We start from the raw sequence: 19,588 nt of genomic DNA on the forward strand, positions 1-19,588 counted from the left end.
ATTGCACAAAAATTGTAGGCTGGCTGATCTGATATGCATGGAGTATTACTCTTCCAGGCACTGTGCATACATGGGAAAATGAACAAAAATGCTAATTTCCAATCTACTATGCAAACGGTAAAAGATGCCTATTTAGATACATATGCTTTTCTTAGGAAGGGTAAACAGTTCTTTAATTTAATATAGCTGACACTTGAAGATGTGTTTTTCTCTTTTACAAAGATAATTTTTGCATTGAACAAGTAAATGAGAATTCAAGTAGAAAGCATCTTGTTAATGGCGACTAATAAAAACTAATATTGCATGCAGTATAATGATATTAAACCTTGTAACTGGTACATAAAGCAAGATCATTCCTATTGTGACTCTGTCAATGAACATCAAATATACTTGCATATTAAATATATACTTTTCTACTGAAGAAAATGTTAACCCTTACTATACAGGACTATGTTTCTTCCCTAGGGTTTACAAACTGCTTAAAATGATGATTAAAAGAAAAACAAAAACAAAACAACAAAGTGGACAGACTTTCAAAAGACCCTCTAAATCAAGTCTCTTCTTATAAGCTTTCTTTATGTTTTCTTTTAAAGATTTACAAGAGAATACAAATAAAATAATTACTTTTGGGGAGTTAGCCAAAGTCACTTTTTATACTTATTTTGCACTTGACATATCTGAGGATGTAAGGGAAATCAAATGACCTTTAACCCCAAAGAACTCTCCTGTGTTTTCATAATATCAGTATATTTTAAAAGATGTGATATATTTAAAAGAAAGATGCTCCTTTACCTTACTACAACATATCAATAAGATTAAAACAAAATCTGTGTCACCATGTAGAATCATAGAAATGTTCCTTTATATGACGAAGGGAAAATAGCTTAAGTCAAGGATATGACAATGATAAATGGACTATTCTATAAACTCAATGTCAATGATTTACAACCAAAATCATACAGAATAAAATATCTAAATTCTCTTCCCATGGATTGTTCTATCCTATGCAAGTGCCACATTGACACTTTCAAGGATTTAATAGAGAGAATACAGAATGAATGAATGAAGAAAAGAAAGGAAAGAAAAAGAGAGAGAGAGAAGGAAGAAAGGAAGGAAAGAAAATAGTTTGTTACTATAGCCAAAACATTTACAGGCTGGCTTGGGAGGGAAAAAAGTTTGCCAAACAGAAGATTGAAGACAATTATCAGCCATAATGTACATTTTTTCTAGTTTCAAAAATGAATAATGAGTATACATATTTTAAGGTTTAAAGTTTTATCAAAAGAAATCTCTGGGTAGGCGTAAGAAGTTAACATGCCTTTAATTTATATTTACTTTTGGTTCTTCTCATCCCTAGAAATGGAGAAATAGAAAATATTTGTTTCAGTATATATATATATATATATATATATATATATATATATATATATATATATATATATATATATATATATATATATATATATATATATATGTGTGTGTGTGTGTGTGTGTGTGTATATATATATATATGTATATATATATTATATATGTGGTATATATATGTATATATATATATGTGGTATTTATATGTAGTTACAGGTTTATATTTGTGCCTTGTACCATTAGAAAGTACTACAATTCTGGAATAAATATTAACTCTTTATTTGGATTCATCAAATGGGAATCATCAATGACTTCACAAAATACTGTACACAATTAGCCTGCTTAGTAATTTATTAGCCTCAGTCCCCAAAAAAGACTTCAAATTCTTTTTCAAAGCATGCTTGAATCCAAATGTGCCTCCCCATAATTCACTGGATACACAGGTTTAACAGAGCACAACATAACACCTCATTCATCATTGAAAATTTTCTTCTTTCATCCAAGATAATAGTCAAATAGTTTATTTTTAAAGACTAAGTTTGTGAAAACAAACTTGCCTGCTCAAAAAGTGGAACCCATTCACCTAATGCCAGTAATCCTCTTTAAAAAATGAGTCTTGTTAGTGTCATTTGGAAATAACATTCTATTGCTTATGAGTTTCACCATATCTATTTGTCCTTATGAATATGATATTTCCATCTTGACTGAGTAGATTTTACATAATCTGACATTATGGATAAAGATGATGGCAACATAATTCAAAAAGACCCAGAAAATGAAGAACAGAGCATGAAGAAGAAAGATTACATCTTAAAAGAAAATGCTCTACATTATACACCACAGGAAAATAAATTTTAAAAAATCATAAAATAACTACTGAAGATAATATTCAAAGGAGGAATATGGTAGGTTATATAAAATTTTGTATTAGAGACTTTGGAAGGCATGGTACCTCAAGATAGGTTTTGGTTTTCATAATGTTTTCTGCTCCAAATCTTTGTCTTCCATTTTACAACTTTTTTATTCTTCCTCTCTGTTTTGTCTTTTCAATTTCTATCAATTTCTTCTCCTTTCTGTGTCTTTTGATGCCTGGCTCTGTCTGACTCCTGTCTCTTCTGAATTATACATACTTGTCTTTCTTCTAGTGCAAATTCTATTTTTCTTTTCTTGTTTGGATTGAGGTTTGGATGAGGAACTCAAATCTGTGCCTGTATGGACTGTTTGATATAGATAGAAAGGTAGATGATAATTAATCTATCACAAAGACAAAAAAAGAACACCCTAATATTTAGAGTATCAGCCAAGATATCATATTTTGTGAGAGAGGAAAACAACTATTTTTAGAAAACATAAAACATATTTATGCTTTCTATGGAGTTGTTTTTCTACTCTTACTTTAGTTTGCTCACCTATAAAGCAACTAAATTAGATCAGATAATTTCTAACGTCCCTTATGACTTAATGATGAATGAATTATTCTATAAACTCAATTATCAATACTTTTCACAAAACCATACAGGTTAAATATCTAAATTCTCTTTCCGTGGATTTTTCGACCCTATGCACATGCCACATTGACCCTTTCAAAGATTTAATAGCTAGGTGTCCAGAATGAATATATGGATTTAAAAATCATTTAATGCTATTTTTTTTAGCATGAATCCATTTGGGCTTTCTTGACAAAGATACTGGAGTAGTTTGCCATTTCCTTCTCCAGCTGTTTTTAAAGATGAGGCAACTGAGACATATCTTGCTCAAGGTTCTGTAGCTAGTATGTATCTGAGGCTGAATTTGAACTTGCCTGACTCCACTGCAGTACTGAACACCAAAATGCTTACTATGTGGTAAAAGCTGCATACATATATAAAAGTAAGACAGGTCCCATCCCATAATTCTAACTGGTGATGATAACATACAATTATCCTTTTCACACTGTAACTTTCTCTCATGACTTCATCACATCATGGATTAACATAAGAAATTAAATGGGAATTTTGGGGGTGTTTTGGGGAAGTCACAGATGACATTCAAAGACTAGCAGACAAGACAGAAAATGTTTAGAAACTGAGAAATGCATAAAATATATGTATAATGTTGTATATTATCAATGTATTTTATCTTTTAATAAGCATGATAATTCAGACTTCTTCTCTAGTATTAAGGGAGAGTCAAAAAATCTTACATGCATTTTTCAGATCATGGGGGACCACAGCCATAACCCCCATGCTATGGAAGGGATAACTGTATAAAGGAATAGAGTCTAGGGAGATATATTTGGCTTTGGAAAGTCCCAGAAATGATGAAGATGGTCATGATGAAGAGGTCATTAATTGACCTGCTTTTTTTAGTAGCAATAATATTATTGGTTTGGTTGCTGTTCCAGGGCTACAAAGTGGTGGTGATAGTGGTAGAAAAGACAGACAGAGGCAAGGAGGTAATGCAGGCAGGGCAGTGGGACAAGTAGGAACCAGATGTCCAGGCTATAATACAAAGCATATCAAGGATAATGTGAAATACTCAATACTCAGGGCAGTTTATACCCCAGGATAGAAATCCCAGAGCTGAAAGGATTAATTCTTCAGGGATAGCAAGAAGGTGAATGGCTAAAAGATGAATAAGTAGAAAGGGGGTGCTCAGAATGAGAGAAATAATAAAAGAAAAGGCTTTCATATTTTGAGTACTAGTGGCAATAAAAGTTTTGAGGATCAGTAAAAATTTTCCATGGACTGTGATTGGGAAACACCAAAGTCATAATTAGGCTGGAGAAATAAGTGCTGAATTTGAAGGACCCAGGGGGAAAAGAAAAAAAGAAAAGAAAACAATTTGGATATCCTTTATTAGAGCTTATCATCTAGTTATCCAGAATAATTAGTTAAGATAAGAAACTACCAGATAACCAAATTCCTTAACCCCATATTGCCTGGTGGGCTAGACTCTTAGTTGAATCACTCCTTTGCTTGCCAACACTTATTCCTACCAAAAAAGTGTCACTGCCCATGAAAAGCAGTGCAGTTTGTGCTATCTTGAGTGTAAAAATTGGTACTTACAGCTCTGAGATATGCTACTCAATGGCATAGGTTTCTCTAGAATTATAGAAGGAAAGAATCTCCTCCACTCCCCACTCAGATTCTCGACTCCTCAGATTCCTCAACTAAGGTATGCCATCCCTTCAGTCAGTGCAATTTCATATACAAATTTTATAGCGGAAGCTCTAAGAATATTAGTTAAGAGCAGAAATAGCACCTCCATGAGTGAGAAAATAAATGATCCCTGGCCATTCAGCTCTTTCTATATCCACATGTGAGATCAAGGTATTATATCTTTGAGCAGGAATATATTGAAGGAGCTGCCCAGGAACTAAGCAGGGAGTGGTGACCTGCTATTAGACTTTATGATGTTGAAAATTATACTTCATATTTCTGAATCGACATAGTTTATATTCTAATAAGCTTCATATAGACATGTATAAACATTTCTTTACATAAGATCAATGATGGTGATGGTTTGAGAGATGGCAGAGGCTGCCATATAAATTATAAGGAATATCAACAACAGTTATCCCTTTAACATCCCATCATGATTTCAATATATCATGGATTGGCATAAGAGATTAAATGGGAATTTGGGGGAAATTTTGTGGAAGCCGCAGTAACACATAAAGGCCAGCAGGTGACAAAGAAAAAGTTTAAAAACTCAGAAATGCATTAAAACATGGATAGTATTATATAATATAAATATATTTTATCTTTTAATATAATAATTCACTGAAATGAAGGCAGGGGCAAAAAATTTTGCACATATTTTCTAGATCACAGGAATGCTATGCCCCTAACCCTTGTGATGTAAAATGGATAACTGTAGATTGTTTTTATTTTGAAATATTTTATATTTTTTGAAAAAATGAAAATGACTTTATGAGAAGTCTTAGAAAACACAAAGGATACTTATATGTACACTTTTAAATTACAGTTTGTATTCCAATTCATTTCTCGTCTTATTTAGCATTTATACATTTACTTAACACATGAAACAATTATGAAAAACAATACTAAACTTCCCTCTTTTAGAGGGTAAAACCATGTAATTACCAAATCACCACAAACTGCTTATTACATTAATAGATGGTCAACAGCATTAAAGAAAATCTCATATTTGTATACTATAACTTCCTAAAATGGACCACGCTACTAAACAAAAAAGAATGTGTTTTTTTTTTTAATTTTATTTTAAAGTTTTAACTGGATTCTGCACTAGACTGACTGCTTTTTATGATTTTTAAAATGATTTTTTGCAACATTAACTTTATAATGGGAAACATAATTAGGACAATGAAAATAAGGGAGAAATGTTATGTATCCCACCAGATTACAGAGTTCTATTCTCCTTGTCCTCCCTTTTGGGGATGATCTTTATACTGGCCACATGTGAGAAATTCCCAATTATCTCTCAACAGGTTTTGTAGAATCTTGAAATCCTAAAAAATTTACTGTTTCAAGATGTTTTTTCTTCCTCTTGTCCCACCTCCCTACTAAAAGATTTCTATTCTATGAAGAAATTAAATTTGAAACTATTTTCCTAAGGTTAGCTACAGTTCTTATGAATTCTTTCAATGCTTTTCAACAATGTTACTCAATTAGTATCTATTCAATTTCGAAAGATCCAAAGCAGGCTTCTTTAACCTGCTTTGTGCCATGGAACCTTTTGGCAATCCATAGACTACTTCTTAGGATAATATTTTTAAAGGTATAAAATAACAACACAAACCAGTTACATTGAAAGAGAAATGTATTTTTCCCATCCAATTTCACAGATCCTTTGAAATCTATTCACAAACCCATTGGTGGTCTGTGTACCTCAGATTAAGAATCATTGACCTAGAGGAAGGTCTATAACATAATGGATAAAAACCCAGAGGAGTGATGTGAAAACATGGACAAGAGTCACCTTGGATGAAGACATGAGTGGGAGCTCAGTGGGAGTGGGGGCTAAGGAGAGGGGGAAAAGAAAGGAAAAGGGAAGAAAAGGGAAGGGAAGAGAAAAATCAAAATGAGAGACTGGAATAAAATTTATCAAGTAAACACAAAAAAGTAAGATGTTCAATACATCATCAGACAAAGAAAAAATTATATTGTCAGTAGATAAAAATAAGGAAATGATATTAAACTTGAAGGAACCATAGATATATAGATACCAAAAAGCATAACATCTAAATTTGTGAAGAAAATATTAACTAAATTACAAAAAGACATAGACAGAAATGAAGTTAACAGTAGACTTTATTATTCCTCTCAAAGCTAGACAAACTTTAAAAAAATAGCACAAAACTATTTTAGGACTTGAGTAACTTATTTAGGGTATCTTTTTTTAACAAGAATATTATAAATATATATTACATATATATAGTTCTCAGACCCACATAGTACTTTTTCCTAAAATAAACCTTGTACCAACATATAGAAAAATTTTTAAAAAGTCACAAAAGCACAAATTACTAGCATGCCTCTAACACAAGCATATCTTAATAGACCATAAAAAAATAAAACTATGAAGCAATATAAGAACCCTAAGCCAAAGACACAGACCAAATTAGAGTATTAATAATGACATCCTGAAGGCTAAGATAAACAATAATAATTAATGGTTATATAAGACAATGATAATGATAAGATAATATTTCAAATGTCTGAGACAGTGCAGTCTTTTGGTTTTATATACATAAAACTTAAGCTAATCTGATTAAAGAGGGAAGGAAATAAAATAGAAATATCAATAGAGAAAATATAAAAATAATTTTAAGAACTTACTATACATATATACTTCAAAAGAAATAAAGACTTTCTACAAAATATATAATGGTCAAATCAATAGAACACCAAAAAGAGATCTTAATAGTTTAACTTCAGAAAAAAAAAAAAGGAATGATAAGGGGAAAATAGGAAAAGAAATGGAACTAGTTCTAAAGGGGAAAAAAATCTAGTCTAGATATAGTTACAGAAGAACTATATCAAAATTTTAAAGAATAATCAAGGGACAGCTAGGTGGTACAGTGGATAGAGCATCAGCCCGGAAGTCAGGAGGATCTGAATTCAACTCTGACCTCAGACACTTAACACTTCCTATCTGTGTGACCCTGGGAAAGTCACTTAATCCCAGTTGCCTCAGCCAAAAAAAATCAATTATATGTTGTACAATCTATTTTTTTAAATTGAGAAAAGAATATTCTGCCAATTCTTTTGTGGGACAAATATAGGGCTAATTCCTAAACCAGGAATATAATTATTATATTATTATATATATATTATATAATATAATTATAATAATAAAGGAAAATAATTATTCATCTATACCTTTGATAGGTATAGATATTGATATAAAGTTTTCAAAATACAATATTGACCAAAAGGCTACAGCAATATAAGAAATTAATTTTAAAATGCCTTCAGTATGATTGAATTGGACTTATACAAGTCATGCATAGAAGAATTAATGAAAAAATAATTATTAAGCCTTTACAATATGCCAAGGACCCTGTTAAATGTTGAGATAGAAATATAAAAAGGTAAACAGTCCTTGATCTCTAGGAATTCACATTCTAACTGGGGAATATAATACATAAAAGGAAGTTTAGCTGCAAATCATATAGAAAAGGGGGAAGTGCTAAGGAAGGGCAGATGACAAATCTCAAAGGTCTTTAGGTTGTGTCTGCTGGGCAAATGATAATGTTAAGATCTATATGGCTTAGAAGCAGGGTAAATGTTTAGGCTTCCATCATCCTAGGAGGCAATCCTTGCCAGAAAATAATACTAATATAGATTATAAGGGCTAGTGATTTTCCATCTCACTGGAGAGAACAGAGTAGATGACTTCTACCTCATCTAAGCCATGTGAACAAATGAGATATGAGAAGCTCTGGCTGGGAAAAGAGGCAAAGGAGAAACCAAGGGGGAAGGGATACCTACCTAGTGGTTGTGGTCCTTACCATCAACTCTGTATACAAAATACCCCCTGCCTGGGGGTAAAGGCAGGAAATAAAAAAAGAAAGAAAAGGGAAAATGGCACAATTTATTTTAATGAAAACAAAAACAACAATAATCACGTTTATATCAATAAGTGCAAAAAAGGGCATTTGGCCAATACAGTACTAATTTATGCAAAAAAGATTACAAAACAAAAGCTTCTATCTTTTTATGCAATAAAACATTCACCTAAAAACAGAAGATAGCATTATAGGCAATGAGGAAATACTAAAAGTTTTTCTAAAATTTACAGTAGTAAGACATCAATAATTAAAATCATTTAGTAATTTTTTAAAAGAAAAATAGCAATAGAACCTAAATAAGGAAGAATCAGAAATATTTGAACTAAAAAACTTAGTATATAATGACATAGAAAACATAGGAAAGAACTTCCTACTTTATAAGAATTACTTGAAAAACTAGAAAATAGTATGACAGAAATTGGTACAGACTACCATCTTATACAGTAATGTACAAAAAATTAAAATGTTTATATGGCATGAATATTAAAGATCATACCATAAAACAATTAGAAGAGAGCCACATTATGTATCTTTCATTGAAATGACTCAGGAACGAAATCTTAAATCAAAGAGAGATAACTATAAAAATGAAATAGATAATTTTAATTAAATGAAATAAAAATGATTTTGTATCAACAAAATGAAGGCAACTCAGATAACGAAGGAGCTGGTTGGGAAAAAATTCTATGCATCAAATATCTATAAAAAGAGTCACATATAAGATCTGTAACTAACAGAAATACATAAGAATAGAGAGAAAGTCAAAGAAAATGAATAAGTCTTTTTTATTTTATTTCCATTCTTTAAATTTTAACATTTTAAAAGAAAATGAATAAATGTCAAAAGAATTATGAACTATAATCATTATGTGAAAGATAACTAAAAATCACCATTAATAAGAGACAAAACAAAACAACTCTGAAGTCACACCAAGAAAATTTGCAGTGAAAAAAGATGGGAGTACTCATTTTGGAAGGGGATGTGAGTACACAAATGCACTGTTCATTAATCCAATCTAATTAATATTTATTAAGTTCCTACTATGTGCCAGGGGAATAAAAGCTGGGGATCCAATAAAATGAAAAAAAAAGTCTCTGCCCACAAAAAATCTTATAAACTAAAGGAGGAAACAAGATGTACCCAATGATTTGTGAAGTGGAAACCAGGCAGAACAGCAAATGGGAGGTAGGGTGAGTAAATTATTGGAGCAAATCCGAGAAATGTTCCAATAATTCTGTAAAGCAATTTAGAATGATGTGAATTATGGCTCATATATGACCTAGAGATTCCATTGCTAGGCATATACACCAAGGAGGTCAATGGTTTTAAAAAACTAAGACTCCATATCAATCAAAATATTTATAAGTCCATTTTAATATTAACAAAGAACTAGAAACAATGTAAATGCCCATCTATTGAAAAGTTGCTAAGCAAATTGTGGAACATATATACAAAGGACTATTATTATATTGTAAGAAATGATGAATATGATTAATATAAATATGAGCAAACTTATGAGATAATAAGTATAATAAGGAGAAGCAGGAAACTTATATACCTGATGACTACCAATATAAATGAAAAGAATATCCACAACAAAATAATCAATTAATATCCAGAAATTTCTCTAAAGAAGATATATAAGAAGGTATATCTCTCCATTTATTTATTTATTTTTTGGTGGAAGTGGGGAACTATGCATTTGAAACTGTATATGCCAGACTTTTTCAATGTGCTGGTTATTTTGTTAAACTATTCCTTTCCTCTTTTTCATATTCTTTGGTGGAAGAAATGGCTCTATGGCAGAGAGAAGAGATATTGGAATGTTAACGAAAAACCAAAGTTTTGAATAAAAATTATTTCTTAAAAAACAGCAAATCAGTAAACAACTTTTTTTGTATCATTCTTCATATGTCATTTTTAACGTTTCTTTAGGAGCTATCCAAGTTTTCTGGCTCATACCACAATTCTTTGAAAAGCACTACATGAATAAAACAACATTTAATTGTTGTAGATAGTTAGAGATGTTCAGGATGTTTCCTTAACTACTGAAAGTCAGCATCCTTAAATATATGGCACTTGCCATAAATCCTCTTTAACCATCTCCTGGGATTCTTGTCATATGGAAAATACTAAGCAAGTTGGATTGATTCAGACTGATCTGTTTTTGCATTTTTTGAACCTCAGGTATGAGGTAGCAAAGCTGGAGTTTATTCATTCAAGATCCTGAAATAATACTGAATAGCCCCTGTTCCCACACCCATTGGTATAAGACTCTCTTTACTGGTGGAGATGAATGTCCTGCCCTATGTGAGAGGTACCCTGGGAGTTGAAAGCAAAAGAGCTCTAGCTTTTAAAGACCTCTTTAGGAAACTTTAGGTTTCAAGTCCCTTTTGAGGATTCTTCAAACTTCAAGTTTTCTTGGAGACTCTTCAACCACTGAATTGCTTCTGGTTTCAGTTTTGAGAGGGAAGATAGAAAAGACCATGTCCACTTTAGATTGCTAAAAGAAAGGGCTCTGGGAAGACATGAGAGGAGTCAGCAGCATCTATCATGTCCCCACCTTCAACTGGATATACTGGACAGTTGGGGAAATTTTCCCTTGAACGAGGTCAAGGATCTCACTCTGTATTGTCTAGTATATATATCCTCCTTTGTTTTCCTTCTCTGATTTCTATTTTGCTAATGATTTGGATAAATGGATTTTCATTGCTATTCACTATGCATGTTCATTACGGAGTTTGTACTTGGTGGGACTAGGGACAGGCCTTTGATATAGAGCTTAGGGTTCCTCTCAAACCCAATAGTAATGAGATAGGGTGATCAGAAGTTAGATAGAACCTGATCACATCCCCTACACTAACAGTATTTAAAAGAGCATATAGATATAATTCTAGCCCATATAGATATAATCTTATCTCCTTTCTCTGAGGGAAGAAAGGCTTCCTCTCACCACAATCTCTTGCTTCACCTTCTGGCAGAATTGAAAATCTCCTTTGGGGATGGGTGAGGGGAGAAAAGGCTAGAGATGTATATTCTACCTTCCTTTGAGCCACACAATGAAAGCTACTGCTAGGGGTGAGCCTTGCATTATACATGAGGTCTCCTGTACTACAGGAATATACCTATTGTACTTTGCCCAAGGGATTTAAGGAAAAGGGACCCTACTCAAGATAAATGAAGCTAACCATTACAATTAACTGTTATCAAAATAAACCTCTAAGGAAAGGATACAAGGAGAATTGTAAAATGGTGGATGATGGATGATGTCTTGATTTGTGTGTGAACTGGATTTAAGTGAGCCTGAGCTGCACAAAGTCATCAGCCTCTCTTTTTCAGTCATTGAAGTCCAGTAGCAAGATGAAAGTCAAAATTGGTCATGACATGGTATGCAGTGGAATGATACTGGAGTCTTCAATGTCTGAGCAAGCTGCTTTAAATGTTCCATAGTGTCTGTTTCAACCTCCTTCCTGGTCATTAGAACAATTTGTTTTCATTCACCAATCCTGCCATTATTAAAAGGCTTGCTGCCTTTTTTAAATGCAGTGAATGGTAGAAGAGATGACAGAGTATAAAAAAATTGAGAATTATGGGATGAAAACAAAATAGAATCATGAAATACATCTTTATGTAAATTTTAAGTTTTTAAAGTTTATGGTAAAATTGTTTTATATAATGATACTATAAACACACACACACACACACACACACACACACACACATACACACACACACATAAGAATTGGGTATCAGGTAGACTCCAAAGGTGAATGAGCAACCCTGAAAAGGGCTCAATAAACCTTCTCAATATAGGTGTTGGTCCTCCCTGAATACCCTATGTTCTTAAACATCTTAAGTGAGGATGAAAATGGCAGCAAGGTCATCTACCACACTAATATTAAATCAAGTTGAAACAACTATGAGCAAAAGACCAAAAATGGTCCACAGTGCAGTCTCTGAGACTGAGATCCCACAGAGTATGGATCATTTCTTTTCCATTTGTGCTAATTTTTGCCTGACATCAAGAAAACTGAAGTCTTCCATCAGCCAACACCACACCATCCACTTGTGGAACCATTGGTCACAGTAAATGGAGAAATTCTCAATAACGTGGGAAAGTTCTCTTACCTTGTCAGCACATTTTCCATGGATGGCCACATAAATGGTGAGGTTGCTTATTTGTAGTTAAGTATTTGAGAGCTCTAAAAGAAAGTATAGGAAAGGATGTGTTAGGGTGCATACTAATTTGAAGATCCATGGAGCTGTTGTGCTGATTTCACTGTGTAGCCATGAAACCTGGACTGTATTCCGGTGCCATGTCAGAAAACTAAACAGCTTCCCCTTAAGTGTCTTAGAAAGATTCTGAAATTTACTTGGAAAAAATAAGATAGAGGACTCTTAAAGTTCCCTCTCAAACAAAACCGCCAAGCATTCAAACTCTATTGCAAAAAGCACAATAATGGTCTGGACACATTGTTCAAAGGTCAAAAGCAAACTTATCTAAAGACTATTTTACAGAGAGGTTGTACAAGGCAAACATTTATGTAGTGGCCAGAAGCAGAGATATAAGGACACTCTCAAGGTCTTCCTTGAAGACCTTCAGTATCAATTGTGAGATATCAGAGATGCTGGCACAGGAGGACCTAGCATGATATGCCCACATCTAAGAAGGAACTACAGGTATTCCATGAGCAAAGCAGAATCACAGTAGCACAAAGGAAATCTGAGCTGTGAAAATCTAGAGACATCTCCATCTCCATTCTAATGGACTATTTGTGCCTAATCTGTGTTAGAGCCTTCCAAATTGTATTGGACTAATCAGCCAAAGCCAAATATACTATTCCATGACCCCAACATCATAATGACATTGATCCTTTTTGAAAACAAAGGACAAACAGCAATGGAATAACCCATCCAGACTTTGCTCTAATGCGAAGATACAAAGCTATACTCATGCAACCCAGCAGCTGATCATTTCTCCCCAGGATTGCAGACACTCTAAGTCTCCCAAGAAGCACAGGGCATTTGATTGCTTGGTACTCTGGTGTAACAAGCTACTTAAGCATGCTTTACAAATGCACCATTGAAAGGTAAGCAAAGCCACTTGCATATATAAATATAGCAGCCACAAACCAGACAGATCCAGGTACACATAGGGATTGATACAATTTCTTTGTTGCCTAGTGATGGCACCTTACAAATTCATCAATTATCTCAGTTGTTGATGTGTTACCCTCAATTAGAAGGGCCAAGTTTGACTAAACTGAATCATTCCAGGTGTTCACTAGTGACTTACAGTGGTGGAGTAACTGCCCCATTCAGATATATTGCATCTTCTGTTACACTAATCACCCAACCAGACAAACAACATAGGTGTAGAAGATATGTTGTTACTACTCAAATGATTTTTTTTTTTGTATTACTCAAATGATGTAATCACATCAGGAGCAGAAATCCAAGAGTCATTCAATCCAACTGTTGCTGGTTTTATTGGCCCTAATTCTCGGTTTCTATTCCTAGCTAGAAGAATGTCCTCAAGTTATTTATAGGTAGGTAGCAGCATCTTATAGGAGAAGGGAGTGCCTTGAATAAATCACTTTATGGAAAAAAGGGATAGTAGTGTACCATAATACCATAACTAAACAGCTTCCCTTTAAGTGTCTTGCTTGTCTGGATTCTGGACAGTAGACAATACTCTTGAGCTTTCCCAGTCACCAGTGGAGTGAACAAGACTGTGTACTTGCTCCCATGCTTTTTAGCATGATGTTTTCAGCCATGATGTCAAATGCCTTCAATGAGGACACATAGCATCAAAGTCAGCTAAGACACTGATGGTAAATTCTTCAACTTGAAAAGATCACCAGCCAAAACTAAAGTGGAGGGAATGTTGGTACATGATTTTTTGTTTGCAGATTATTGTGAACTCAATGTTGCCTCCGAAGCTAAGATGCCAAAGTATGGTGCTTATGCTAATTTTGGCTTAATAATTAACACCAAGAAAACACAGGTACTCCATCAGCCAGCATCACACATCCTTATGTGGAACCATCAATTACAGCAATTGGAGTAGTTTTGAATGATGTAGATAACTTATTTACTTTAGCAATATATTTTAGAAGGTTGTACACATTAATAATAAGATTAACACATGTATTGCAAAGCTAGTTCAGTCTTTAGGAGCCTATAAAGGAAAATGTGAGAGAGGAAAAGTATTAGATTGACTACCCAACTGAAGGTCTTCAACCTCGTTGTTGTATGTTAGTGAAACTTGGACAGTATTCCAGCGCCATTCCAAGGAATTGGATCACTTCCATTTGCATTGTTTTGGAAGATTCTGAAGATCACCTGGACAAGATACCAGATACTGAGGTCCTTTCTCAAACTAAACTGCCAAGCACTTCAACTCTACAGCAAAGAGTACAACTCTATTAGACTGGCCACATTACTTGAATGCCAAATGTATGCTTGTCAAAAATACTATTTTATGGAGAACTCACACAGGGCAAGTGCTCATCAGGTGGTCAGAGAAAGTGATACAAGGACACTCTCAAGATCTCTCTTAAGAACGTTAGAATTGATTGTATAACATGGGAGACACTGGCACAGGAGCACCCTCATCAGAGCAGGTACTGTGCTCTGCAATCAAAGCAGAATGGAATAAGCCCAAAAGAAATGTGAGCTGGGCAAAGTTAGAGAAGCCTCCCCCAATGTTCTTAAGGACTTTTTGTGTTGGCCCTGTGGCAAAACATTCTGAGCTCATATTGGTCTGATCAGTCACACTAACTTAACTCTAACATAGTGATGTTGTTTTGGTCTTCTTCTAGAATACAGGACAATAACCAACCAATCAAGCCACCATAAGGAATACTCATCTCTTCTTCCTTTAAACTGCCTCTGCTAAAAATTATCTGTTCTAGAAGCTTTTAAAGATAACCTGGAACAGGTTAAACTATTGTCACACCTCCATTCTTGCTTCTACAATTCCATATTCTCATTGTGAAAATGGAGTCTTTTTTTCTTGGGCTATACTTGTATTATTTCCTCATGGCATGAAGGTCTAGATGCATTCTAAGGATTTTCTTTTTTTTTTCCCTCTTATTATCTTTACTTAGAAAACCTGTGTATTTTAATAGCTGAAATCATGAGTAGTTTAGTCCTTAACATTCATTGTAGGAATTTAGTTTGTAGACTTCAAAAAATGAAATGATTTACTTACAGGTTAAAGAAATATCTCAGGGCAGCTAGATTTAGTATAATGGATAGAGTGCTGGAGTCTCGAAGATCCGAGTTCAAATCTAACTTCAGATACTTACTAGCTTATATGACTCTGGACAAGTCACTTAACTCCAATTACCTCCAACATAATAATAATAATAATGATAAAAAAAATAATAATAATAGGCTTAACTGCTCACTTAGTACAATCTCTGTCACTTAATAGTTATGCTTTAAGCAAAAAACTGTCTACAATAACAGAAATAATTACTCCTGTTGCTGGTTCTCATCATAGTTACTCTTTTTTTTACCAATAAGACATCATTTGTAGTACTCCACTCCCTCTTTATAATTTATTTATAATTATTTATATAACTTACATATATAATATATGTGTGCATACACATAATTATATAATTTTTAGCCAATAGAATACATTTCTACTTTCCCACACAGTCAATTAATAAGCATTTATTAGGTACTTACTATGTATCAGATTCTGGGAGATCCATTATTAAAGAAGAGGTATTGAATATATGTGTAACTTTGTCACAATAATTATACTTTGGGTCTGATCAATTTTGTAGAAGGCTACAAAGTTAGGTTTTATTTGCCAAAGATCACTATGTTTTTAAATACTTGGCAGTGCTGATGAATTCAGATATATTTTACAAATGCATCTAAAATAAGCATAACATCATGCACATATAAATATAGAAATCACAAGGAATCACAAATGCATGCTGGAACTGGTTAAATTATTTTAGTCCTTTGGTCATACCTTATGAAATCATAAGTTATCTTTGCTGTTTATTGGAGAAGCTACATCTTATTAGCTTGTATCAAAACAATAAAAAGAAGTGTCTCCTGATTTTTAAAAAAGATAAGCAAATGTTATTTTGATATTTATTTCTCTCTTTTACTAAAGTTATAATCTAGTACCTCCTTGTGCTGTAGAAATGACCCCAGATTCTAGAAGACACCTAGGTCACTAGGTGATGCAGTGCATAGAGGACTGGACTGGAATGAAGAAGATATAAATTCAAATCTAGTACAAGACAGTTACTAGAAAGAAGACCTTGGACAAGACTGTGTACATCTCAGTTTCCTCAACTGTAAAATAGGGATGATAAACTGCATCTACCTCTCAGAGTTTTTAAACTAATCAAAAGAGGTAGTATTTGTAAAGTATTTAGCACAGTTCCATACGTTAATAAGCACATAAGACTTATTAAATGTTTGTACCGTTCTCTTGAAGGTAGTTATTGACCATTGGAGCTAGAATCTAGAAATCTTAAATTTAAATCCAACCTTATATATTAATTTTATTACTCTAGACAAATTGCATAACATCATTCAACCTCAATTTCCTAATTTATAAATGAGAAAAATCAATAACACACAGAGTTGTTATGTGATTCAAATGAGATATTATAACAAAAGAATTTGCAAAACTTAAAGCAGATAATGGTGATGATGATGATGATGATGATGTTGATGGAAGGAGGAAGGAGAAGGCGGAGGAGGAGGAGAAAGAAAAGAAGGGAGAAGAGTAGGAGAAGGAGAAAAGGGAAAGGAGAAGGAGGAAGAGAAGGGGGAGGAGGAAGAGGAGGAGGAAGAGGGGGGAAGTAATAAAAGAAAAAAAATAACTAAAGTTTGTATAAATGTAGGCCAGCTAAGTTAATTTATTCCCCCCCCCCAATAACTCTAAAAGACCATCTACTAAGTTATAGAAGGAGTAGTTTGGTGGAAAAATTACCCAACAAACAAAATTATAAGCATTCAATGTATAGAAATATAGATTTTTCTAGAATTTATAAATATAAATTTAACTCTACAATATTTAACCAAAGAATTATTTAAATATTTACTTTGATAATAATTTTATTCTACTATCACAGCAGTTTTCTTAAAATATATTTAGGAAAAAAATGAGAACATTATGAATACATTTAGTTCAGGAAAACTATCTTTGGGAGATAAAAGGGTTACATTTGTATTAAAATTTTCTTTACTCATTGAAAATCCCCAAGAAAATTCTATTCTATTCTATTTTCCCAGCTTATCAGATGAGAGGAAAATCACTATCCCTGAACAGGTCAGTCAGTTGATTATTTATTAAATTCTTACTATGTGCCAAGATGTATGCTAAGGACAGGTGATACAAGGAAAATCCGTAGTGGAGACTGTTACCCATAGTACCTGATGCCTAACAAAGCCATTGGTTGAAACAGCCTATATTACTACCCAAAATACAGAGGGTTCTTTGGAGGATATCCAGGATTGAATTCTATCTACCTAATTGGGCTGACAGAAACAAAAAAGGTGTGTCTTTGTGTTTTACTCTTAAGAAAGGAGAAGTAATATTTCTTCTCAGGTACCTAAACCTGAGGAGAGAGATTCCTCTTCACAGGTATATGCCAGCCTCTCTTTCCATTCTGTAGCATGATTACAGAGACAAATCAAAGCAAAGTGAACAAAAGAAATGTTTCAATGAATTCTGATCCAGCTGCACTTATATAGTAATGGATATTTCTATTGCAAACTTTTATAACCTAGGATTTATAGTTTGTATGTAAAAAAAGCCAGACCTATATATTATTAAATTTTTAAAGTGCCTTTTGACCATACTCAAGGTATAAGAAGTGCCAAGAAAAAATTTAAAAAGTTTGTAGCTTTATACATATTTATTTTAAAAGGGACTCCTTATTTAGTGCTAATGTTTATCAGTTTGTTAATCTGTAATGAAGATGACTTGCCTTTGGATATCCTTTAGAAAGTGGAGAATGAATTTTAAACAGTTTACTTTGTTTATAATCACAGTTTCATGTCTCATTATTTTTGTAGGTGCATTTTTTTTCCTGAGGAACTTTGACACTTGGTCTTTCTCCATATGTGACGTACTTAGTTAAACATACTATAAAGTAATTTGCTCCATGGGAGCTATTAAGGAGTATAGGATCAACAGACTATAATTTGGAGGGGCTCAGATTATTGTCATATGGGCATTTTGAGAAGACCTTCCAAAAGAAATTGGGCCTTAAGTCAAATAAAAGAGAAAGTGAAGAGAGCATCTTATTGGAATTAAGTGTAATAGACAGACAAGAGCTGCAATTACAAAATGTTGGCTGAATTTAACTACAAATAAAAATCTAGGGCTTTGTATAAAACAAATACTAGTGGCAAATAATGCAGAACTGCTTAGGTCTCAAATAGAATCAATCTTCCTTTCCCTAAAATTGCTTGACCAACTAAATTTCTCTTTTAAACAATTTGAAAATGAATGCTTGTTTTTCTTTTGAATAAACTAGAAAAAATTCTAATGTGGAACTGAAGCTTTCAAGACAATAGTAAAACAACTGCAAAAGTATTTAGAAAAATCTTTTTTTTTAATTGGGAATTAATTAATGTGGTTTATTTATGTTGTGGCATAATGGGAAGAGATTTTACATTATTGATTCTTTTGATCATATGCCTGGGCAAATCAGCTAAATGAAAAGTTGTATTTGGAAATAGTTCTGAATCTCTCTGAAAAGAACCAAGCTAGAAATGTTTTGAATGAAAGTCCAGAAATCTGAATCCTAGCCTTATCTCTATTACTAAGTAGCTACATGGTGAATTAATTTCACTGTATCCAGAGATCCTTTTTGAAGAAAAACCAAAGAACAGACCAGGAGAGCAGGGACTCACACCTTGATTCACCAAAAACCAAAGACCCCAAGAACTAGTTCTGAAAATAGCATCATGAAATAGTGCAAAATTAGGAACCTCCCCAGCCCCAGGGGATCAGCTGAACTTTAACATAAAATTTGAAGAATTCATCTGGAAAAATAAGCAAATAAAAAAATAGAACTGGACAATAAAAAATACTATAGTGGCTAGAAAGATGAAAACATAAATTCAGAAGACAATTTAAAAACAGATACTAACAACGATTCAAAGAAAAGTGCTAATTGGATTCAAGCCTAA

The sequence above is a fragment of the Sminthopsis crassicaudata genome, chromosome 5, assembly GCF_048593235.1.
Source record: "Sminthopsis crassicaudata isolate SCR6 chromosome 5, ASM4859323v1, whole genome shotgun sequence".
Taxonomy (NCBI): domain Eukaryota; kingdom Metazoa; phylum Chordata; class Mammalia; order Dasyuromorphia; family Dasyuridae; genus Sminthopsis; species Sminthopsis crassicaudata.